This window comes from Prionailurus bengalensis, chromosome D3 (assembly GCF_016509475.1).
Source record: "Prionailurus bengalensis isolate Pbe53 chromosome D3, Fcat_Pben_1.1_paternal_pri, whole genome shotgun sequence".
In the NCBI taxonomy this organism is placed as follows: domain Eukaryota; kingdom Metazoa; phylum Chordata; class Mammalia; order Carnivora; family Felidae; genus Prionailurus; species Prionailurus bengalensis.
The window spans coordinates 20,192,666-20,217,277 of NC_057356.1; the positions used below are offsets into that span (position 1 = coordinate 20,192,666).

General features: G+C 48.0%; 1 protein-coding gene and 2 gene segments (V, D, J or C); all 3 read right to left on the reverse strand.

Moving 5' to 3' along the window:
- LOC122470398 (immunoglobulin lambda-1 light chain-like) overlaps nucleotides 1-24,612 on the reverse strand; it is a 336,020-nt gene that overhangs the window by 310,159 nt on the left and 1,249 nt on the right. The gene's annotated exons all lie outside the window — the stretch shown is intronic.
- The window catches only part of LOC122470393, a 644,196-nt gene that overhangs the window by 295,605 nt on the left and 323,979 nt on the right, over nucleotides 1-24,612 (reverse strand).
- The window catches only part of LOC122470388, a 901,179-nt gene that overhangs the window by 277,856 nt on the left and 598,711 nt on the right, over nucleotides 1-24,612 (reverse strand).

Below are 24,612 nucleotides of genomic sequence, written 5' to 3' on the forward strand. Positions count from 1 at the left end.
AGTGTTTTTCACAGAATTGTTTTCTGTTTATGTTTTTGGGTAGGGTGGGTGTGAAGGAAGAATTCTTGTGCATGATTTCTGGAGTAGAAGTGAGGCAACACCTATTTTGTGTCTCAGTCCGTGGTTGTGTATCTTCTGGTCACTTTGTAGGAGGAGGCAACTACCCCAACGTTCCTCATTCACCCGCAGGATGGATGTGACTCTCCAACTCTCTGTCAGAACCCGGAGCACCTAGTGTGTCTGCATCTTTTCTCACTGTATAAAAATACAAGAAATGGTCCGATCTGTCTGGGGATTGGACAAGCACATTGGTAATCTCGGGGAGAAACTCCAGCTCTGTGAATATAGAGTGGCTTCCTCAGGTCCGGGAGGACCCTGTCGGGGGTGCTGGCCATCCTGGATTGGGTTCCTGGAAGCAGACTCTGAGATAGAGAAATGAATGTGCAGGAAATCTAGAAGGAAGAGGGAAGTCAGACTGGGCAGAAGGAGAAGTGACCCACACAGAGTGAGACATCAGATGAGGCCTCTTTCCTGCAGGGAGTTCTAAAGCTGGGACCTTCAGGACTTCTAAACCTGAGGCAGGACCTTGGGACCTTGGACTCAGGACAGCATTCAACTGAACCTCTCTGAGAAGGGGCAGATCTGGAAAGGCAGTTGTCTGAACCAAGAGCACTTCCCATTGAGAAAGACGCCTTTGAGCTGCCAGGGGCTCCAGGCAGAGGTGAGTGTATGTGTGAGCCCAGGAGAGGGACAGCACCATAGTAGGTAATGCACTTGTCTGCTCCACTCAGAATCCCCAGCTGCCATGGTGGCAGGGCTTCAGGATCTCAGCTGAGCTGGGAAATTCTGGGCTGTAATATTGGTCAGTTTGCTGAAGGAGTGCCCATGACCACCATATGGAAATGCAGATGGATGTTTCTGTTTGTCCTTCTACCCAGTCCCTTTGTTCCTGAACACACTCAGGCCCAGACAATCTCAGGAGCCCCTAAACAACCCTGATACACCCTCTGGAGGTACTGCCTGAAGGGCAGATGGATAAGGAGTTCTGGGGACCTTGGATCTGAGGAGCAGGTCCAGACCTGCTCACTGCTTTGTCCACAGGCCTCCAGGGCTGGACGACAGAGTGACACAGATGAAGAAGAGGTTTGTATCTCACTTTCCCAACTGCCAGAGTTACTGTGAACATGACAGTGTCCTCCACCTGACAGTAATAGTCACCCACATCCTCAGAATGGGCCCCTTGCTGATGGTCAGCAAGGCTGTATTGCCCAAGTTGGAGCCAGAGAATTGGTCATGGATCCCTGAGGGCCAATTTCTATCACCAAATATAATCTGCAGGGGTGCCTGGCCCATCTTGTGCTGGTACCATTGAACATCTTTCCTTCCAATGTTGTTTCCCCCACAAGTGATTCTGGCCATTTGTGCTAGGGTCACAGACACTGAAGGTGACTGAGTCAGATCATAGGAAGCCACAGAACCTGCAAAAGAGTAATTAGAGGTATGTAACTTACCTTGTGCTCTGGGTATCTCCCAAAGATACACCCACCTACCTGGCCTGAGTTCCAGGGATTCTCTGGACCCTGTTTCCACCATCCTATCATTTCAGCCCCTGATGCTCATGGCCCTGGCTGGTGGATGGAGCCTTTGAACAAAGGGACCATATTCTTTTTCTCTGGGCAGGTACAGTATCTCAGGGACACACAGAACCAGTGAGCATTTGGTGGGATTACACCCATGCAGCAGGGTCATAACCATCCTTCCCCCTACAACCAGCCCCGTGCTGAGCTCAGAGTCAGGGCCTGAATTGCTGCAGATCCCTGGGGCTGTAGTGGGTCTGAGCCTGGGTGCAGCACCTGTGCAGTGAGCCAGGAGGCCGAGGAGGAGAGGGTCCAGGCCATGGTGAGGATCCCAGAGTTCTGTCTCCTGAGCCCAGTGTTGAGCCTGGCCTCCCCAAGCCTCCCCCATGCCCTCAATGGTGCCTGTGAAATGCTCCTTCTCTGGCTAGTGGAGAGAATCTCTGTGCTTCTGGGTGGGCTTCATGGATCTGGCTCATGAGGAGCTGTGCTCACTTCTTGGCTCCCTAGGGGAGCTCTCGTCGCTCTGTGTCTGAAACAACTTAAAGCCTTGGGAAGAAGTGAGGGTGTTTCTGTAACTGTTCTCACGACACATACACTCCGATCATTTGTTTACATTTTTGTGTGTGTAGACCATGAAATATTCCATCCTAACCATTTGTAAGGTTGATTTTCTGTCTGTTCTGAGAATTTTTTATATCCTGAATTGTGCAACAGAATCAAGTGGGAATATTGTCCTGAACTTGTGCTTAGTATGAGTTTATTTACTATAGGTTTCTTACTCTTTCTTGGATGTTGCTGTTCAACTCAATTTGAAAATATCTATCTTTTATTTGTGGTATTTAGACTACATTCTGAATGAGAGTAGTAATATAGTTTAGTAGATCACATCTTGCTATTTATTTTCTGAGTGTCCCATCATTTCTTTGTTACATTTTTCCTTTTAGCTCTTGTTTTTGAGTAATGGAACATTTTTAATTCTTTTAATGTTTGGTCATTTTTGAGAGAGAAAGAGAGACAGACAGAGTGCCAGCAGGGGAAGGGCAGAGAGAGAGAGAGAGGGAGACACAGAATCCAAAGCAGGCTCCAGGCTCTCTCTGTCAGCACAGAACCTGACATGGGGCTTGAACTCGTGAACCATGAGATCATGACCGGAGCTGAAGTTGGAGTTTAACCAACTGAGCCACCCAAGCGCCCACGTAATGGAACATTTTTTATGATCTATTCCATTTGTCTGTTTTGGATTATTAGCCGTAACTCCTTGCTGCCTTAGTATCTGTGACCTGTCACAGTCTGCTTTCAGGCGATATTATACCATGTGACAGAGAGGATCAGAACCTTAGATCACACTTCCAGCTCGCTCTCCTCAGCATTGCCATATGAGTGTCATCACATCAGTGTTAGCTACAGTGTGAATTCGGTTATTAGATTTGCTTGATACAATGATTTATTTTTCAAACAGATTTAAATTTTTGAAAAATGTTTTTATATATTTTTGAGAGAGAGAGAGAGAGAGAGAGAGAGAGACAGACAGACAGACAGCATGTGAGCTGGGAGGGGCCCAGAGAGAGGAAGACATGGGATCAGAAGCAAGCTCCTGGCTCTGAGCTGTCAGCACAGCTGGAACTTGTCAACCATGAGATCATGACCTGAGTGAGGTTGGACACTCAACCAACTGAGCCACCCAGGAGCTCCTCAAACAGAGTTAAGTAATGCAAACAATTGGTCATTTTATCCCTGAGTTAGCCCTTCTGACTCTTACAGTCATTTTGTAGATTCCAGTTCTCTCTTGAATCACTTCCTCCTACCTGAGGGAAGTTCATTATCATTGCTTGTACTATGCATCACTTGATGATCAATTCAGTCAGTTTGGTACATCTGAAAAACTATTTTATTTCACTTTAATTATTGAAGGATATTATCCCTGAAAAAAGATTGAGGTGTTTTGTTTGATTGTTTTTTCAGTATTTTTTAAAATTTTCTTTTAATGTTTATTTATTTGAGAGAGAGAGAGAGAGAGAGAGAGAGAGAGAGAGAATGAACAGGGGAGGGGCAGAGAGAGGGTGAACGAATCCCAAGCAGGCTCCGCCTATCAGCACAGAGCCCGACACGCTCTGGTTTTTAAGAACCATGAGATCATAACCTGGGTCAAAATCCAGAGTCACATACTTAACTGACTGAGCCACCCAGGCACCCCTAGTTTTTTCAGTGTTTTAAATATGTTAATCCACTGTCCTTTTACATGCTGTTCTGGCTAATGAGGAATCTGTCAGAATCCATATCGTTGTTCCCTGACCAAGTGTCTTTCCTCTCTGGTTGCTTTTAAAACTATCTCTTTTTTTTCTGCCTTAAACAATTTGGTATTGATAAGTGTTGTGCCTGGAGTTTCTCAAGATTTTGTAGTCTGTAGGTTTGAATTTTCATGACATTTAGAACATTTGTGGCCACAAACATCAATATTCTTTTCCACCTCCCCACCTTCACTCCCTGGGGACACAATCACATGTGTGTGCGTTGCTGAACTTTCCTACACTCAGTGCTGCTCTGCTCACTTTAGAGTTGTTTTGTGTCTTTCTTTTGCAGTGTCCTTGCTGCGTTCATGTTCAATCACTTGTCAATGTTGTGTCTGCTGCTAATCTCGATCCTTGTGTTTGTAATCTGAGACCTTGTAGGTTTCATCTCTAGTAGTTTGATTTGGGCCCCTTAATTTTCTTCTCTGTGTCCTCTTTGCATTTCTGTCATTCAGACTAGATTTGGGTTAAAGTCTGCAACATTGTCCTGACTTAAATCCACTTCTGTCCTTCCTGCAGCTTCCAGACAAACCACCCTATGGATGCGTGAGCCATGTGTCAACGTCATTGTCTCTCTCTCCCACTGTCTCTGTGCATCACAGATAAATATACCCATACACATACATGACACACATTCTTTCTTGGATCTGTATTCTCCAGACAAACTAAGTAATTCACCTTATTAGCTCTAACTCTTTGTTGTTAAAATGGTTTTATTTTAGTGGTCTCTTTAGGGTTCACAGTCCTCACCTGCTGCCTTATCAAAGTACATCCCAGTGACATGACATCACTCACATACAGGATAAGGAAGTCCTAACATGGTCTCATCTCCCCAATTATTTTTGCTTCTCATTGTCATAGGTTTTGTTTGTACAGCTGTTGTTTTTGCTTTTGTTTTCTTTAAGCATTTGGCTTTTATAGACATTAACCAATAACATTTGTAGTATATTTATCATGTAGTTATAATTTCTGATGTTTTTTATATCTTTGTGTAGCTGCTCATTTCCTTCTGTCACCCTTTCCTGCTGTCCAAGTGGTGTCTTTTACTGTTGCTTGTGTGAGAGTCTGCAGGTGACCAGTTCTGTGATGTTTGCAGTCTGAGAAAGGTTGTTTGTCTTCCCATTTCAATGAGATTTTTCCTGGGTAAAAACCAAAGTTGACAGGTATTTTCTATGAGGATTATGAAGACATTTCTCCCTGTTTTCTTGCTTACACAGCTGTAACAAGAAATGTGCTCCCACCATGAAGCTGGTTCCTCTGTAGGGAACACGTCTCCTCTCTGGCTGTAAGAGTGTCTGCATCACTGGTTTGTAGCAGTTTCATCACAATGTGTGCTGTGCTGTCTCTCATGTTCCCATGCCTGAGCTTTGTTGAGTTTCTTATATGTATTAGTGTATGAATTTCACCAAATTTGAAGCCATTTTTGCTATGATTCTTCAGATGTGTTTTCAAGGCACCAGCTGGTTTCTAACTTCTTTCCCACAATTTCCAAGTCACACAAAATTAAGGCTGTGGGAAGTTGTTTTACACATGCTAAAATTTTATTTACTTTTTGTAGCTTTTCCCCTCTGTATTTCATTTTGAATGCTTTCTACTGCTATGACGTCAAGTTCACTGATCTCATTTTCAGCATCTAATCTGTTGCTAACCTCATCCAGTGTTGTTGTTGTTGTTGTTGTTTTTTATGTCAGATTATGTTGTTTCTGTTAGGGAAGTTGTAAAGTTTTGGTCTTTGAAAAATGGCTTCTATATGTTCTTCTAACTGGTTGAGTCACATACACACCCACAGAAACCAATGAAATATATTCATAATAACTGTGTGCGTATTCTCTGCTGGTCTACCTTCTCCCATGCTACCTGGAGAGTAGAGTGGGGACTTCAGATCTGGAGACCTGGGCCAGACCCACTCATTGCTTTGTGCACAGGCCTCCTGGGGCTGCAGGAGTGTGTGACACAGAGGGGGAAGGGGTTTGTGTCTCACTCCCCGTCTGTTTGTGTCACTGTGAGCACTATCAGTGTCCCACACCTGACAGTAATAGTCACCCTTGTCCTCAGCCTGGGCCTCACTGATGGCCAGGGTGACTCTGTTCCCGGAGTTGGAGCCAGAGAATTGGTCAGGGATCCCTGAGGGCCACTTGCTATCATAATAGATAATCAGCATGGGGGCTTGGCCTGGCTTCTGCTGGTACCATTGAACACTTCTACCTCCAAAGTTGTTTCCCCCACAGGTGATCCTGGCTGTCTGTGACAGAGTCACGGACACCGAGGGGGGTGCTGAGTCAGCACATAGGAGACCACGGAACCTGCAAGAGAGAAAAGAAAGGTGGTTTTCCGGTGCTGGGTCTCATCCCCAGGAGAACCCCACCTGCCTGGCCTGAGCTCAGGGAGTCTCTGGGTTTCCAGTTTCCCAAGTCCCATCATCTCAGCCCCTGATGCTCATGGGCCTGGCTGGTGGATGGAGCCTTTGAACATCATCTAATTTCTCCAGGCAGGTGCAGTGCCTCAGGGTCACAGAGCCAGTGGACACTTGAGGGACTGTCACTCTCCCCCACCCCTAGCCCCTCATCCTGCAGCAAGGTCATGATCATCTTTCCCACAACAGGCAGCCCCTTGCTTAGCTCAGAGTCAGGTCTTGGATTGCCCCAGATCCCTGGGGCTGCGGTGAATGTGAGCCTGTGGACAGCACCTGTGCAGTGAACGAGGAGGCCGAGGAAAAGAGGACTCCAGGCCATGGTGAAATGGAGGTGAAATGATTCTGTTCCTTAAGTCGCAGGCCTAGAGGCTGGCAGGACTTTCCCCAGGCCTCTTTTATCCCCTTACTAGAGAGACGTGATGGACATGCAAATCAGCCAGGGTGAGGGGGCTGCTCCCCGGGAACTCTGTGGTTTGAGAGAGGCCAGAGAGGGGAGGGACGGCCCTGCAGACCTAGCCTCAGTCCGGGGATTCTGCTTCACCTTCTGATCGCATAGTCTGGGGTGCACAACTCCATTCCCCTCCGTGTCCTGACCTCACTCCTGGGCTGACCTGTCCTGGCTGAGCTCAGAAGTGGAATTTGTCTGTATTTTCTGAACCCATGATAACATGTTTACTCTACAGACACTATAGGAGGTTTAAGTCAGTGGGGTTGCTGAGCCATATCTCTGTTGGGGAACACCAGAACCTAAATAAAATTCTTCCCTTGGCAAGTGCACATGGAATTTTAAGGCGTCATTGTGGTGCTGTAAGTGTCTGTCCATGGGGTGAGGGGGAAAGGGGGAGCTTCTGAGACAGGTCATAGCCTCAGTATCCACAAGGTGCACTCGGTGTCGAGGACAGATCCAGTCCTTGGGCAAGGTGTGACAGTGACTGAGTTGAGCAGAAATGAGGTGAGTGGAGAGGCGGGAAGTACTGACCTGTGTTAGAGAGAGAGGCAAATCTACATGACACAGTTCTAAGAGACATGGATGCAGAATTTTATATCAGCATCAGAGGTGATCCTGTAGAAACCTACACCTTTTCCCTCAGGTCTCACATCCGGATGGCCAACCCTTCCTGGGTGATAGAAGCCCTGATGCCAGGCTCACCCCATCTGCAGGTGCTTTGCCAGGTGATCTCTGCTGTCCCCTGGTGGCCACTCCACACTGACTCTGGGAGGCTCGGGAAACTCCTTTGTCCAGGTGATGAAGAACCCACAGCTCAGAACCTGATTCGCTGATCCCTTGACTGCTGGCTCCAGAGGAGGAATTGCTCTTTTCTCCAATGCCCTGTCAGCCTCAAGACCAGGCAGGAGGAGATCAGATTATCCATGAAAACAAGAACAGGCTCATCTGAGGAAGACAAGGTAAGGCCCATCTGAAGTATCACTGCTCATATCTCTGGGGACACGGGTGGTCATGGGTGTGGTTCTTGGGCTTAGCAGTAGGGACACAGGACCCAGCGACAGCCCCTTACTGGTGCTGGCTGCTGATGCATCAAAATAGGGCCATTCCAAAGACAGAGACAGGAGAACTCTCACCCAGAAAACATTTATCGAGACCCACTTTGGTCTGACACAATCATCCTGGGAGATGATTGTGAACAAGACACAGATCTTTCTCAGAGGTTCCTTCTTGTGGTTGGAGCAGGAGAGTGGTCACAGTGGCTCTGGTGGCACAGCAGAGTCTCCAGCCCCTTCTACCTGTATCTTATCTTCATATGCATTTAGAATATACTGATGAACATGTGTGTACATACATAGCTATGTGTATCTGCTGCGTGTGTACGTAGAGTTCTCTGTGTATGAGTGTGTTCCAGGAGTTCTAGACTCTGACTGGGTCCCCAAAACATGCTTGATGGAATTCCTGTTTGGGTGGAGTCATGTAGTTCCATTTTATCACCAATGACAATGTGGGTGCAGTAACCATAATGAAATGGTCATGCAGGCAGGACCTAGGGCAGCACGTGTGCAGAGAGTAAGAAGGGGGAGCAGGAGAGGGATCCAGGCCATGGAGGAGATGCCCGAGAGCTCTGCCTCCTGAGACCCCACAACAGGGCACGGCTCTCCCAGACCCTCTTATCCTTCAAGGGCAGAGCCTGTTCAGTGGAAAAGGACCAGCCCTCATTAGCCCTCTAACCATGCCAATGGAGGTTTTGACTGAATCAGGACCCATAAAAACAGAAAATAGGGTTCCTACCCCACATTCCCACAATCACTGCCACAAACAATTCTCCAGGTGACTGTCACTATTTTAGGGCCTCCATAGAGGGTGCTGCCAAAGCTCTGCCCTGTGACATCACTGGGTCAATATTTATTCAAGCCTCTCTCCCTCTCTGTTGTGCCCAATGTCATTACAGACAGATGCAGCTCTGCCTAGGGGGGCAATAAATCCTTTATTCTGGGAAGAGTCTCCTATGACAGTTCAATGTCTGTCACATGGTTCTTCTTCTGGCCCATGTCTCTAGGGTTTGCTTTCTCAGCTGAGGTCAGAGGGTCCATCAAGGTCCTGAGGCTGTTAGTATTGGTAGAAATGAAAGTCACAGAGAAAGGCTGGGTTCTGCAGGAATGTTCTACACAGTTGGATGCTGAAGCTTTTGACAGTGTTCCTGGCCTGGCCTCCTCTGCAGGGCCTGGGCATGGGGCCGAGGGAGTGTCCTGGGGTATGCAGTGGGGATAACCATGGTGCAAGGTGGGCAGAGAAAGGAGAGAGCATGGAATTGAGGGGCAGAAAAGATCAGGGAGAGAGAGGGGCTGCCTGAGAGAGGGAGGGAGAAGTCTGAACATGCTGGTGGAGGTGCTGGATCAGGGACGGACCAGGCTCCTTCTCTCCCTGGAGCTCAGTCCACCATGGGCACCTGTTCTCTGGGCTCCCTCCATCTGCAACCTATCCCTCCACGCTCTCGGGGTGACCCCCACATGGGCAGGAGGTCCCGTAGGTCTGGTCCTCAGACACTACATCTCCCATCCCTGCCCACGGAGAGGTCTGTGTCTTCCCTTTGGAGTTCAATGAACTTCTTCATTTTCATTTTGTCCCTCATGTTTGGATCTGAGGACTAAGACCACCTGTGGCAGGGTGTCTATTAGATCTAGAAATCCTTGCCCAGAAGGGTAAGGATGTAAATAATCACTCAGGGCACTGGAAAATGCATTAGGAGCTAAACAGTTTGCTCCCCTGGGCAAACATTCTCATCCGGGTAAACAGACAGCTTATTAAATAAAAGTTTACTGATCAGACTGGTTTGATGACTGCCCCCTTGAGAGGGTCCACCAGTCCTATGCTGTTATGTCACAGAAGTGACCCACGTCAGGCTGCTCCTTCCTTGAAAGACCTGCCTCATGCCCCTCATGTGCACATCCTGAAACCCTGAACACACTCCCCTCACCTGCCTGAGACGTTCCTGAGACTCTGCCTGGGGGTTTTCTCCTGAGCACTAACGGACTTGGTGTGCGGGATGAAGTAGTTTTCGGGTGATCTTTTGGGAACGGGCACCTGCCCATCAGCATGCCTGTTCAGGTTGCCATGGAGAAGACAGAGCCCGGACAGGACTGAGGACTGGCTCCATCGCTGGGGGAGTGAGGGCAGGGCCAGTCTCTGTGTGGAAGGCTCTGTCCCGCTGGGTGTGCCCAGGGGGAGCTGTGTGAGCCAGGCTGGGGGAGCGGGTTTGGGTCCCCCTTCACCTGTCTGTGTCACTGTGAGTCACTGAAAACTGCTCCCACTGCCATGGTAGGTGGCAGAGTGGCAGTGAGCTTTGTCCTGGGCCTGGGCCTGGCTTATGGTCAGGATGGCCTGGTCCTTGAGTTGGAACTTGAAAATTGGTCAGGGATCCCTGAGGGCAGGTTGCTGTAATGATAGATAATTTCCAGGGGTGTCTAGCTTGGCTTCTGCTGGTGCCAGTGGACATATGTACTTCCCATGTGTTTTCCCCTACGTGTGATCCTGGCCGTCTCCTTCATAGTCACTGACAGCGAGGGGGTTGAGTCAGCTTGTAGGGGCCATGGAGCCTGTGAGAGAGAAAAGGAGAGGTGGGCTTCCAGATCTGGTCCAATCCCCAGGAGTCCCCTACCTGCCTAGCTCCAGGGATTCTCTGCAAACCCCAGGTTTGCCCTCTCTCATCAATCTCATTCCCAGAATCCCATGGGTCTGACTGGTCCATGGGGCCTTTGAACAAATTGAAAAACAAGTCTTTTTCTGCATAGAGGCAGTCTGTCTGGGCTCACATGGAGCCAGTGAGCACAGTGAGGGGATTTTACCCCTGCAGCTCCTCATCCTGCAGCAGGGTCATGAGCATCCTGCCTCACATGCTGAGCTCCGAGTCTGGGCCATGCTTGTCCATGGCCCTGAGTTGGGGTGGGTGTGAGCTGGGTGCAGCACCCGTGCAGTGGCCAAGGAGGCTGAGGAGGAAAGGTGTCTAGAACATGATGGAGGTCTCCCGAATCTGCTCCCGAGGCCCAAGGCCGGGCAGGATTCTCTCCTGGCCTCTTATCCCTTCCTGGGGAGACCTGGAGGTTATGCATCAGCCACCTCAGGGGCTGCTACTGAGGATCTTTGTGGTTTCAGAGAAGAGCTCAGCCCCAGGGGACACAAAGAGGAGGGGAGTCTTACGCAGGCTCATCCCCAGTTCAGGGGAATCTGACTCAATCTCTGGTATCATAGTCTGGGCCTGACATTTGTGTCTGACACGGGCTATCAGCACAGAGGATGGAAGGGGGAACTGTGATCACAGGGAGAACAGGTGTTTGTGGACAGTGACAGAACTTCAGTCTCGTGAGGGTTCGCTAAGTTCTTGCTGGTGGGAGACAAAGTGCCTGGACCCATATTAGAGAAATAAGCAGTGTCTCCATGAGCAGAGTCCGTCACACACATACCCTGAAATTTGTACCTGAAAGTGAAGGATGACACTGTAAGCAAATGACAAGTGACTGAAAGTCCCAGGTCCTGGTTGCTACCCCCCACTGACTATTAGAAGCCCTGATGCCCAGACCCTCCCCATCTGCAGATGGTTTTGGCAAGTGATCTCTGCTGCCCCCTGGTGGTCACTCCACTCTTGCTGCTGGAGGTGCAGGGACCTCCCTTGTGAAGTGTAGATTCAGAACCTACAGCTCAGGTGCTAATTCCTGCTCCATGGACTCTTGCCCCAGTGAGGAATGACCTTTCTATGCATGGCTCCTGCCTGCCTCATATTCTGGCATGAGGGGCCCAGAGTACCCATGAAAACATGAACAGGCTTATTTGGAGGAGGAGAGCACAGGTGTCAATGATGAGGAGAGCACAGGCTTATTTGGAGGAGGAGAGCACAGGAGGAGAGCACCTGTCTCTGGCTGGTGGGAGGTCATGCAGGTGGTACTGCATCTTGGAGATGGGGTCAAGGACTCAGGAGATGGCTTCTGTTGGTGCCAACTGTGGATGCAGGGCTGATGTGTGTGGAGGGATGGTGACTGGGTACTAATGCCCCAAAGACAGAGACAGAAGAGTATCCACCCAGCAGATACTTATTTAGATCCAAATTGGTCTGGCACATATTCCATCGTGGGAATTCTGTACGAATAAGACACAGTCTGTATTGAAGAGGGAACTCTGGAGCTGCAGGGGTCGGGGTGGGGGAGTAACAAGAGGTGAGATGCGTGGGGGAATATTCCAGTGGGTGCAATAGAGGAGCGGCAGGCATGGTGGTTAGAGAATCTCAAAGAAGAGGACAACCAGAGGGACCTGGGATTCCACCTGAGTTCAGGGCCAGTGTTGAGTTTCTCCTGAGGTGAGCATTCTGGGTACAGAGGCATGTGGTCAGGTGTGGTAAGAGGCCATTTCCAGGTACTAAGTCAGTTTCTCCTGGCAGTTATTGGACACATAGAGGTCTAAAGCCTTCCTAAAGCCTCAGGTAGACTAGGGTGCTACATGTGCCTCTGGTCCTGGTGCCCTGTCTGAGGTCCCACGTAGATTACCTATCACTGCTTTCTCCAACACCCCACTGCTAGCTGAGCTGAGCAGGAGCATGAAGGGGGGTGCATCTGAGAGGGAAGGGAGGCTGGGAGAGGGCATGGGTCCCCAGTCCCTGGAGAGGTAGAGAGAAGAGCAGAGGCTGGCAGGTGCAAGGTAGCAACAGTTACCTGCACCAGGTGAGGAAGGCCGCCCAGGCTGAGAGGGGATGAGGGACGACCTCAGCCAGAACTTTCCAGGTCCTAAAGGAGATAGCTTCTTCCTCTCAACTGCAGTTGTTTGTGGGGGGCGTTGCTGCAATTGGCCACAGGGCCACCTGGGACCAAGGAGGTGCCAGCCCATTCATTGTTATGTTGATGAGAAAGGCTAAAGTGAGAATCTCCCGATTATCATTCTCCGGAGTGACCTTCTCATGATCCTTTAACCTGAAAAATCTCTGGAAATCCAACCAAAGATTATGTCAATCAGTAAATTTTAGATGAAATATTCCAATGGTACTTTCCATACTTTTTTGAGGAGAAAATGATGTTCTTTCCTCTGTCTCCCCACTCCCATGAACGTATCGCTCCACCAAAAGCCAGAGGTGGAAATAGTGAAAGCGTTTTCTTTTCCTTCTTAATAAATTCCTCATCTGTTCTTTTGACCTAATGCAATTGCTCTAAAAATCAGTTTCAAAACCAGAAGTCAAAGAATCAAGGAGAGAAATTCACTTCATGATACTAATGTATTTTAATTCTTGGAAAAGTTCTGTCCCCTCATAGCGACAGCAGAGGCCCAAATTCAGATGAGGCCCTACATGGGGTCAGCATGGGGTGGGGTGAGAGGTGTGAGTCCATGGTGGGTCTGACCTCAGCTAAGGGTCAGACCTGCTTGGTGCATGTAATGGGATTTGGGACAGTGGGAGTTCAATGGTGCCAGGTGAAAGTCCCCAGGTGGGACACAAGGTAGTGTCTGCACTTTCCCCAGTTTCTGTAAAACTTGAGGATGGCAGAGCCAGGGGCAGGAGGGTCCTGGTCCTCTCTTCATGAAGCCTCAGGTAGCTCTTCATGATGTGGGGACGTCTCATCCAGGAACCAGGGGTGACACAGCACACGGGGCCCATCAAGGCTGCCTGTACCCAGGACAAGAGGAGTGCCCGCAGGACATACTGAGACAGCTGTCTCCCCTCTTGAGTGACACGTGATTACATCTGGGGCCCACGTGTTGTATAGTGACATCCTAAACCTTTATTATCTACTAAAAAACCTGACTACAGTCCTCATAGTCAAAATAGCCCCCTCTCCTTCACCACTGTTCAGTAGGATAAACACAGACAGGAGGCCAAAGAACCTGCTAGAATCTCTCATGTTGCAAGGGGCTGGGCCAGGACCAGGGAGGACACCTGATCAGAGGGCAGGTGAGAGTGAGAGCCAGGCCTTGGAGGAGTGTTTGTGCACCATTCTTCTGTGTCATCTGAGTCACTGCCAGGCACTCCCACTGCCACATTATTAGTACAGAAATGATCAGTCTTGTCGGGCCCTCCGGGGGGCCCTCGGGGGGGGGGCGTGTCCCTAAGTTCCATCCTCAGAATCACATTTGGAACCGCTCGTATCTGCACGTATATCCAGCTCGTGGACCTGGTTTGAATTTTGCTGGTACCAAGATGCATGTTCACGCATTAACTTATCTTCAGAGCTGGGGATCCTGTACCTGACCAGGGCCTGTGACACAGGGGGAGTCCACTTCATGTCAGGAGAGACACAGAGTCTGTAAGAGAGGAGAGGAGAGGGGTCTGGAGAAAGAAAGGGAGGCTGGGTCAGTATGGACTCATCCCAGCCCTAACCAGGGTAGCAACGTGGACAGGGGTGAGGGCAGGGCCCCATCCCCACAGGCCCTGGATGGGAGACAGCAGGGTATCTGTGCCTCACACTGTGCCTCCCTGTGGGCCTCTCACCTGTGCTGGGAGCAGGGGAGCAGGCGTGAAGCCACGCAGAGTGTGGTCCTGGGAGGATCAACACCACAGGGCCCTGGGAGCTGTTCCGCATGCAGATGCCCGGACCCCACCCCGACCTGCTGCAACTGCATCTTGCGGAGACCCCCCTCCTCAGGGGACTGTGTGCTCACTGAGCATCGCAGTCTAGGGGTCTAGGCCACCATGGAAAATGTCACTTCCTCTCCTGGTCTCCCCAGGTCCTTTCTGGCCACCTGGAACATGGGGCTTAACTGTCCTGACCTGGTCAAGCAAGTTCGATTCAAGGGCTAGTCCCTGTAGTGATGTGGAAGGAATGATTTAAGATTAGACTCTTTCACCAGCCACATGGAGTGTGTGCTGTGGATGGGGTGATATCTCCGGGAATATGGTCTGCACAGCTCTGGAGGCAGGCAGTGTGCCTTGTCTGCTTTAGGCACCTCCTGGGGTGAATCATCAGGAAATGTGGGGGGCACTTCCTGTGGTAATTCACGGTGATTATCATGGGGAGTTGCATTTCAGGTGCACAACTGGGGCAAGAAGGAGTGTGTAGGGATTCAGAAGATCCCCTAATATTCCCTGGGTCTGCATTATAGTCATCAATGCACCACAATCCAATTCAGCAGGTCTGACAATCGACTAACTTTCTTGAATGAAGACTTAGTTGTGCTAACTGGCTGGGATGTTTGCTGTGGAAAGAGGGATATCGAGTGCGTGGTGACGAAGGTAGTTATAGACACCACTCTAACCACAGGGTAGCTGTAGAAATGAACAGGATAAAAGGAACAAGTGTTTCTTCCTTATGTTGTAGGAACGTGTTTGGATATATAGTAATCGTATGTGTTCATTTTCTTCTCTGTGTCATCTCATTATCATCTAACATCAAATGTGTGAACAGTATGTAACTTTATATCTCAATATTGAAGTTATAGGATAGCAAATCGTCTAGGACAAAAATAAATATCCCTAGCAGACAAAAGTGTCTTTCCTATCCTGTTTAGGTGGCAGGGTGAGCATATACGTAGTTGTCATGGGATAGTTTCATCATATCAGGTGGACCATGGTTACTGATATTCCCTATGTCTACAGACTTGGTTTGCGTGCATCTGGGTGGATTTCATGTGGACAGGGGTTGACTGTGGTGGCGTATTAAGTGTCAGGCTGAACTGTATTTCACAGAAATGTTTTCTGTCTATATTTCTGGTTAGGGTGGGTATAAAGAGAGATTCCTGTGCATGATTTGGGGGGTGGAAGTGAGGCAGCACCCATTTTGTGTCTCACTCCCATGGTTGTGTATCTTCTGGTCACTTTGTAGAAGGAGGCAACCGCCCCAATGTCCCCCATTCACCCGCAGGATGGATGTGGCTCTCTTACTGTCTGTCAAAACCCAGAGCATCTAGTGTGTCTGCATCTTTTCTCATTGTTTAAAATGTTTCTCATTGTTAAAAATACAAGAAACAATCCTATCTGTCTGGAGACTGGACATGCACACTGGGGTTTTGTAGAAGAAAGCCCAACTTTGTGTGTATATAGTGGCCTCCTCAGGTCTCTCAGGACCGTGTCTGGGATGCCAGCCATCCTGGATTGGGTTCCTGGAAGGAGACTCTGAGATGAAGAAGTGCATGTGTAAGAAATTGGAAGAAGTGAAGTCAGACTGGGGAGTAGGAGAGCGACCCACATGGTGTGGAACATCAGATGAGGCCTCATTCCTGCAGGGAGCTCTAAAATGGGGACCCTTTAGGACATTGGAACTGAGGCAGGGCCTTGGATCTAGGCTTCAAGAGATCATTTGACTGAACCTCTCTGAGAAGGGCCATATCCTAAGGAGTCAGTTTCTGAACCAAGAGCACTTCCCAGGGAGGATCACCCCTATGAGCTGTCAGGGGCTCCAGGCAGCAATGGGTGGGAACGTGAGCCCAGAAGGGGGGATGTGGGTAATGCCCCAGTGTCTACTGCACCCGTCTGCTCCACTCAGGTGGAGGTAGGTGCACTCATGGCATCAGGGCTTCAAGACCTCAGGTGAGCTGGGAAATTTGGGGCTCTAATTTTAGTCAGTTGCATGAGCAGTAGCCCACGACCACCCCATGGAAATGCAGAGATGATGAGCACTGGACAAAAGTCTCTTGTGTCTTTTCTCCCCCTATGCTGTGACCTCAGTTCAGTCCCAGGCCCAGAGAACCAGGGAAGCCTAGTGTTGTCAGCTATACATATGTTCTGTGACCATCCCTGTCCTAGAGGGCTGTGAGGGAGGGGGCAACCTGGGGACCTCAGCTCCAGGAACTTTGACCAGACCCACTCTGCTTTGTCCCCAAGCCTCCAGGGGATGGAGGAGAGTGTGACACAGATAGGGAAAGAGTTTGTGTCTCACTTCCCCATCTGCCTGTGTCACTGTGAGCATTATCACTCTCCCACACCTGACAGTAATAGTTGGCCTCGTCCTCGGCCTGGGCCCCGCTGATGGTGAGGGTGGCAGTGTTCCCCGAGTTGGTGCCTGAGAATCGGTCAGGGGTCCTTGAGGACCTTTTGCTATCATCATAGATAATCATCACCGGGGCCCGGCCTGGCTTCTGCTGGTACCAGTAAGCATATTTACTTCCAATGTTGTTTCCTCCACACGTGATCCTGGCTGTCTTTCCCAGGTTCACTGACACTGACGGGGGCTGAGTCAGCACGTAGGAGACCATGGAGCCTGCAAGAGAGAAGGTGAGAGGTGGGTTTCCAGCCTGGGGTGTCATCCTCTGAACACTCCCACCTGCTTGGCTTAAGCTCCAGTGATTCTCTAGGCCCCAGTGTCCACTCTGCTGTCATCTTAGTCCCTGGGACCCATGGGCCCGCCTGGTGGATGGAGCCTTTGAACCAATGAGAACCAGCCCCCCTCCTTTCCCTGGGCAGGTGCAGCCCTTCAGGGCTCACACAGATCAGTGAGCACAGTGGGGGACTATCACCCCACCAGCCCCCCATCCCACAGCAGTGTCTTGAGCATCCTGTCCCCACTGAGACTCCCCTGCTGAGCTCAGAGTCAGGACCAGGCTTGTCCCGGAACCATGGGCCTGGGGTGGGTGTGAGCCTGGGCACAGCACCTGTGCAGTAAGCGAGGAGGCCGAGGAGGAGAGGGGTCCAGGCCATGGTGGAGGTGCCTTGATTCTGTTCCCTGAGGTCCCGAGGCTGGGCAGGGTTCCTCCCAGGCCTGACTTATCCCCTTGCTGGAGACACCTGCTGTTCATGCAAATCAGCCAGGGCTCAGGGGATGCTGCTGAGGAGCCTCGTGGCTTCAGAAATGGGCTCAGCCCCAAGGGACACAGAGATGGGAGGGGCAGCCCCTGCACACCCACCCTCAGCCCAAAGGATATGCTTCACCCTGTGATCCCATAGTCTGGGGCCCACACTCCATCCCTCTCCCTGTCCTTGCCTGGCTCCTGAGTGGGTGTCAACACAGCAGAGTTCAAGGATGGAATCTGTCTACATTTTGTTTCTGTCTTTTTTATTCTAGGTTTTCTTATTTATTGAGAGAGAGAAAGAGGGAGAGAGAGCACACATCAGCAGGGGAGGTGCAGAGAGAGGGGGAGAGAGAGAGAGATAAAGGAGAGACAGAATCCCAAGCAGGCTCAACCTACAAACATGAAGCTGATGCAGGGCTTGGCCTCGTGAATTGTGAGATTCTGACCTGAGCCAAAATCAAGAGTTGGGTGGTCAACCGACTGAGCTATCCAGGCACCTCTGTCTGTCTTTTGTGAACCCATTACAGAATGTTTACTCTCTAGGTGACTGGGGGAACTTAGGTCAACGCAGTGTGCTACCCCAGGTCTATGTTGAGGAACTTCAGAACTTGAAGAAATTCCTCCCTTGTCAAGTGCACATGGAGTTTCAACGAGCTATTGAAGTTCTGTAGGACTGTATCCTGAGGGAGAGCTCCTGGGGTAGGCCATCGATGCTGTGCCTCAGTATGCCTAGGGGGCTCTCAATGCCAGAGGCAGACCCACCTTGAACAAGGTTGGACAGTGGCTGAGTTAAGCAGCTGTGGGCTGGGCTGGAGAGGCAGGAATTACTGGATCTGTGCTAGAGACAGGAGCACATTGTACAGGAGACAAATCTGAGAGACACTGAACCAGTATTTTACACCAGAGTCAAAGGTGATGCCATAGACAACCTACACTTTTCAGTCAAGTCTCATGACTAACCCACCCTGCATATGCCCTGTTGCCCAGACCCTCCCCATGGGCAGGGGCCTTTGCCAGGTGATCTCTGCTGCCCCCTGGTGGCCGCTCCACTTGACCTCCCGAGGCCCAGTGAAATCCTTTGTCCAAGTGGAGATTCAGAACCCAGTGCTCAAATCCTGATTCCCTGATCCGTGGACTGCTGACCCCAGGGAAGGAATTCCTCTTCTCTGCGGGGCCTCTGTCAGCCTCAAGACCAGGCAGGAGGAGGTCAGGTTATCCATGCAAGTAGGAAGAGGCTCATGTGAGGAGGAGGAGGAGGCAGGGCCCATCTGCGGTATCACTGCTCCTGTCTCTGGGGAGGTGGGTGGCCGTGGGAGTGGTTCTGCGGCGTGACACAAAGCTACACAGAAGCCAGTGACTGCCTCTAACTGGCACTGGCTGCTGGTGTCGCCAATAGTGTGATGACGGCTACTGCTCCAAAGACAGAGGAAAACACTCGTCCAACAAACACTAATTCAGATCCGCTTAGTCTGGGACACATTCCATCCTGGGAAATCAGTGTGAACAGGACACTGGGTCAGAGTTTCCATCTTAGGACTGCTGCAGCAGAGTGGAAGTCTTGCTTTGTTGGTACCGGAGACAGTCTCCAACCTCTCCTACTTGTATCTCGTCTTCCATATTCATTTAGAAGCCACACTATTGCTATTGTCAAGTCCCTCTTGAAACGTCAAGATTGGCCCTGTGGCCAAGAATTGGCCCCTTGAATGTATCATTTGTTTGGGGATCTTTTGGGGGACTTTTACTCTTGTGAGGGAAGAAACAGAGTAGAATTATGCAATGTTCTCTCCCTGTGCTTGGTGTGATAGCTGGAGCTGCAGCAGCCATCTGAGGTCTGTTGTCAACAGCAATAAAAAAGCCTCCGTTGTCGTGATGGTGGGGCCAAAAGTGAGCAGACATGGAGATTAAAAGAACACCTGACTGGGGCGCCTGGGTGGCTCAGTCGGTTAAGCCTCCGACCTCAGCTCAGGTCACGATCTCGCGGTCCGTGAGTTCGAGCCCCGCGTCGGGCTCTGGGCTGATGGCTCAGAGCCTGGGGCCTGCTTCTGGTTCTGTGTATCACTCTCTCTCTGACCCTCCCCCGTTCATGCTCTGTCTCTCTCTGTCTCAAAAATAAATAAACGTTAAAAAAAATTAAAAAAATAAAAGAACACCTGACTGAAGAATGAATGGGTTAAATAGGAAATTAAAAGAACAAATTAAAAAAAAATACATGGAAGCAAATGAAAATGAAAACACAACAGTCCAAAACCTTTGGGATGGAGCAAAGGCAGTCCTAAGAGGGAAGTATATTGCAATACAGGTCTTCCTCAGGAAGCAAGAAGAGTTGCAAATACACAAAGTAACCTTACACCTTAAGGAGCTAGAAAAATGAACAACAAATGAAGCCTAAAGCCAGCGAAGAAAAATAATAAATATTAGAGCAGAAAAATATGATCTAGAAACAAGCTACCAAAAAAAAGTAGAGTAGATCAATGAAACTAAGAGCTGGTTCTTTGAAAGAATTAATAAAACTGAGAGGCCTCTAGCCACACTTACCAAAAAGAAAAGAGAAATGACTCAAATAAATAAAATCACAAATGAAAGAGGAGAGATCACAACCAATACCACATAAGTACAAACAATTATTAAGAGAACATTATGAAAAATTATATGCCAACAAACTGAGCAATATGGAGAAATGGACAATTTCCTAGAAACATGCAAACTACAAAAACAGGAAGAAGTAGATAATTAGAACAGACCTATATCCAGCAAAGAAATTTAAACAGTAATCAAAATCTCCCAACAAACAAAAGTCCAGGGCCAGAAAGCTTCCCAGGGGAATTCTTCCAGACATTTAAAGAAGAGTTAATACATATTTTTCTCAAACTGTTCCAGAAAATAGAAATGGAAGGAGAACTTGATACTCCTTCCACAAGGCCAGCATTACATTGATTCCAAAACCAGAGAAAGACCCCACTAAAAAGGGGAATTACAGGCCAATATCCCTGATTAACATGGCTACAAAATTTCTCAAGAAGATACTAGCAAACCAAATCAAACAGTACATTAAAAAAATTATTCATCACGACCAAGTGAGATTTATTCATAGGTTCCAGAAGTGGTTCAATATTCACAAATCAATCAACATGAGACACCACCTTAATAAATGGAAGAGTAAGAACCATATGATCCTCTCAATAGGTGCAGAAAAAATATTTGACAAAATACACCATCTGTTCTTGATAAAATCCTCATCGAAGTTGATGGAACATACCTTGACATCATAAAGGCCGTATGCGAAAGGGATTGTGAAAAAAAATTAAGTTCATTAATGTATGACAAAGACTGAGCTTTTAAACACAGTGAACAACAGTCAGGTGTGCCAGACATGGGTTGCCATGCTAAAACTGGTAAAGTGAAGGTGGTACCCTATCATGTCTCTTGAACTCAAGCCCTGTTTCAATTAGGAGTCCAACAAATTCTTGAACAGACACTTAATGTGATGTGTACATACCAATTCAGTATAAATGGAAATCTAGCTAACATTTGAGGGGACAGCTAAGGACATCAGATATCCTTTAGAGTTCCAGAAGATGTATGGAATGACCCACAAAATATCCCTTGTGCAACAGAGGAGCCATTTTGGAAAGCACCCATTCTAATGAGGGGACAGAAACATGCTGGGTGGTTTCTAGGATAGGGGTTCAGGCATCTGAGCAGAGGGGGTTCAGACGTCTAACTGAGCTGAATGTGTGTCATATTCCTGGATGAAATCTCTTGGATATGGGGTCAAGGATGAGGAACTCTAGACAGAAAAATAATGTCTTTTGGTCATCATTCCCTAAGCAATATCATCTGATGTTTTTTCAGATGCTTTTGCTTCAACACAAGAATAACCCTGCAAGGAGGGCCATTTTGATTATAGCATGGTGGAGTAGAGAATAAGTCAATGACAATTTATATGACCTAAGTATAAGCTTGTCTGCACTGGTGTGGGAGATGGGATGGAGGCATTTAAAGTGAGGATTCTCCTGACAGTTATGGAAATTGCACTGAGTAGGCATTTCCTTGTGCCTCTGTTCTTTGTGGAGGAGTTGGAAAGAGCTACCTTCTGGAGCTGTAACATACAGGCAAAGAGGAAGCTGTGACTGTCCCCAGACAATTCAACAGAGAGTATTTCTATTGATCACAGGGACTTGGACATTCTTCATCTTGCCCCTTAGTGCATATTGAGAAGATCTCCCCTCGGAGCTGTGTGTCATCTTGAAATACAGCCTCTTCATCCACAAAAGGATTTTTGACCTCGTGTGTTTCCTAAAGAGATGGGTTTAGGGCAAAGACTCTAATCACGGCTGACTACTCTTTGCCAGAATGGTAATGGAAATGCCCACTCAGAAAATGGACATATTTCTATAGAGTGTGAATGTTCTTATGAAACGATTTTAGTGTCCCTGTTCATACCCTATGAAGGACATTTAAAGAACACAAGAAAAGTGATGCCCTGGCCAGAGATAGAAAGAAATAACTGGTGGATATGGGATTGAGGGAAAGAGAATGTGTAGTAGGAGGAAGTGATAGCTAGCTGTTTTATTTGAAATGATTGTTCATGTGTGTTTTGAGCACGTATGTACTATATTACTCCAGAATGAATCTAGATAATAATGTCTATTCCTCATATCGTAATAAAATGGTAACCTGTTAATGACATTCTCATAAATCCATCATTTAGTTCTGGGGTTGAGTGAGTGGTCTTATAGATTGGGTCCTTGCCTCCTGAGATCACTAGAAAGGTTTCCTGGGAACAGTCGGAGCCACCTTTTCTTCTGCCCCATGCTCTATTAGTACAAAGAGCAAACTCAGGTCCCCATGGTGCAGGAAACACTATATTTTTTAATTATTCTGGGTTCTTTTGACCACACAATAAGGCATAATATTCAAATAAGTGGCAAGAGTATCTCCAATGACCATTTGAACATAATATGATTAATGACCAATAAAGCTAAGGCAAATAAACCAAAAATACACAAATATCAATCCCTAAATCCTTATCATTCAGGTTGAATGAAACAAGATAGTTCCATAACTATAGAAAGTGAGTGGAAAAAGAAAGATAAAATTACCAGAACAGATGCGATATAAAATGAGTGGCACTTAACTCAGGTATTCTATGGACTCATGAATGTTCTTGCCCTAAGGTGCTGATTCCCTATTTGCATTGACCAGAAAAACACTAGTAGATACTTTGATTATAGAAAACCCTGGTTATTTCACATTGACTCTATTAAAAGTAACAATTCTCTCATCTTTTTATAAAAATATTGAACCCTAGAGACAACCCTAGAGGCTTTTCCTATACCTCGAGACTCATATACACAACACACAAAGGGCTTTGTAGCTCTAGAAATTTCATATTGGAAGCAATCCTGTTCACTCAACATCTGGCTTCTATATTTCTTGGTAATGGTTCCTACTCTAAACATAATAACTACCTTCTCCAGAGGAAATGGTGGTCTCACCTTAAAAGGAGACACACTAGGGGCGCCTGGGTGGCTCAGTCGGTTGAGCCACCGACTTCAGCTCAGGTCATGACCTCACAGTTTGTAAGTTCTAGCCCTGCGTCGGGCTCTGTGCTGACAGCTCAGAGCCTGGAGCCTGCCTTGGATTCTGTGTCTCCCTCTCTCTCTGCCCCTCCCCCACTTGTGCTCTGTCTCTCTCAAAAATAAATTTAAAAATGTAATAAAAAAAAAAGGAGACACGCTAGTAGAGACAATGGTCACACCTGCCTTCCTATGCATTAGCAGATACTTTATAAAAAGGACTCTGATGCTATTTGAGTCAGGAAGAATCTCTCATAACAGTTGCTTTAGAAACTCACAAGACAATGGCCCCTTCAGAGGAGCCTAATTCCTACAGAATTTCCACATGAGGACACATACCCGAAAGTCAAGCACAGCCTCTGATCGCCTTACACAAACATGAAGCTGTGATTCAGGAAGTTATTCTGTGCGTCTATTAGCACACGCCACATTGCAGAGTACTTTAACCCACTGCTAGTAATCAAGGTGTGTTGCTCTTCCAGTCTAGATGACTTAAGTATGAAGGTACTGATCATTTATCAGGGAAAGAGAGAAGGTACTGAAACAGATTTTGAAAATAATTCATAGAAGAACATTATGGGAGAGAGAGACTAGGATCTATGCTAAACTGAACATCCATCCCCATTTGCCCATGAATGAGGTCATTGCCAGGATGTGGCACTTCCAGTGCTTAACATGGAAAGTTCTGCTCAACCGGCAAGAGACTTGGTCCTGACCAAAGTTCTGGAGACCATGCTCAGGTTCATTCAATGCATGAAGAATTCTTGGCCATCATTTTTGCATATGTGTTGTTTTGCAATTTTTATCATTGGCATTTCACCCAGAAATTGGGTTTACAACCCATGGAAATCAGATGTTTTGGGGACCTCTGTGACATGGGGACATGCATACTAGATAACTCTTCCTTGTGGAACAAAGGAGCCATTTTGGAAAGAGCCTACCCTGGGGGCAGACAGTCCACATGCAGGGCTGCTGCCAGGACAGGGGCTCATTGATTTCAGGGGAGGGAAGATTCTACCTGTCGTGGAGTCTCAAATCATATTCTCTCCTGTTCAGATTCCTTGGATGTGGAGTTAAAGATGAAGGGACATTGGGGAAGAAAACCCTTCCCTTTATCTTCATTCCCTCAGCTATGTCTTAGATCTTTAAATTTTTTTTTCAACGTTTATTTATTTATTTTTGGGACAGCGAGAGACAGAGCATGAACGGGGGAGGGGCAGAGAGAGAGGGAGACACAGAATCGGAAACAGGCTCCAGGCTCCAGGCTCTGAGCCATCAGCTCAGAGCCCGACGCAGGGCTCGAACCCACGGACCGTGAGATCGTGACCTGGCTGAAGTCCGACACTTAACCGACTGCGCCACCCAGGCGCCCCATATGTCTTAGATCTTTTCTCAGGTGGTATTACTTCAGTCACTGACATGCTGAAGAATGGCTCACCAAGGAGGCTCATGTTGGCTAGGGCAAGGTAGAAACAACTGAAAAATGTCTTATATTTCAATCCTTAAATGTGAGTTATCCATACAATGGGATATATTTTGGTAGTAAAAGTAACTAAATACTAGTACATGCTACAACATGGATGCACCTTGAAAACATCATTCCGAGTGAAAA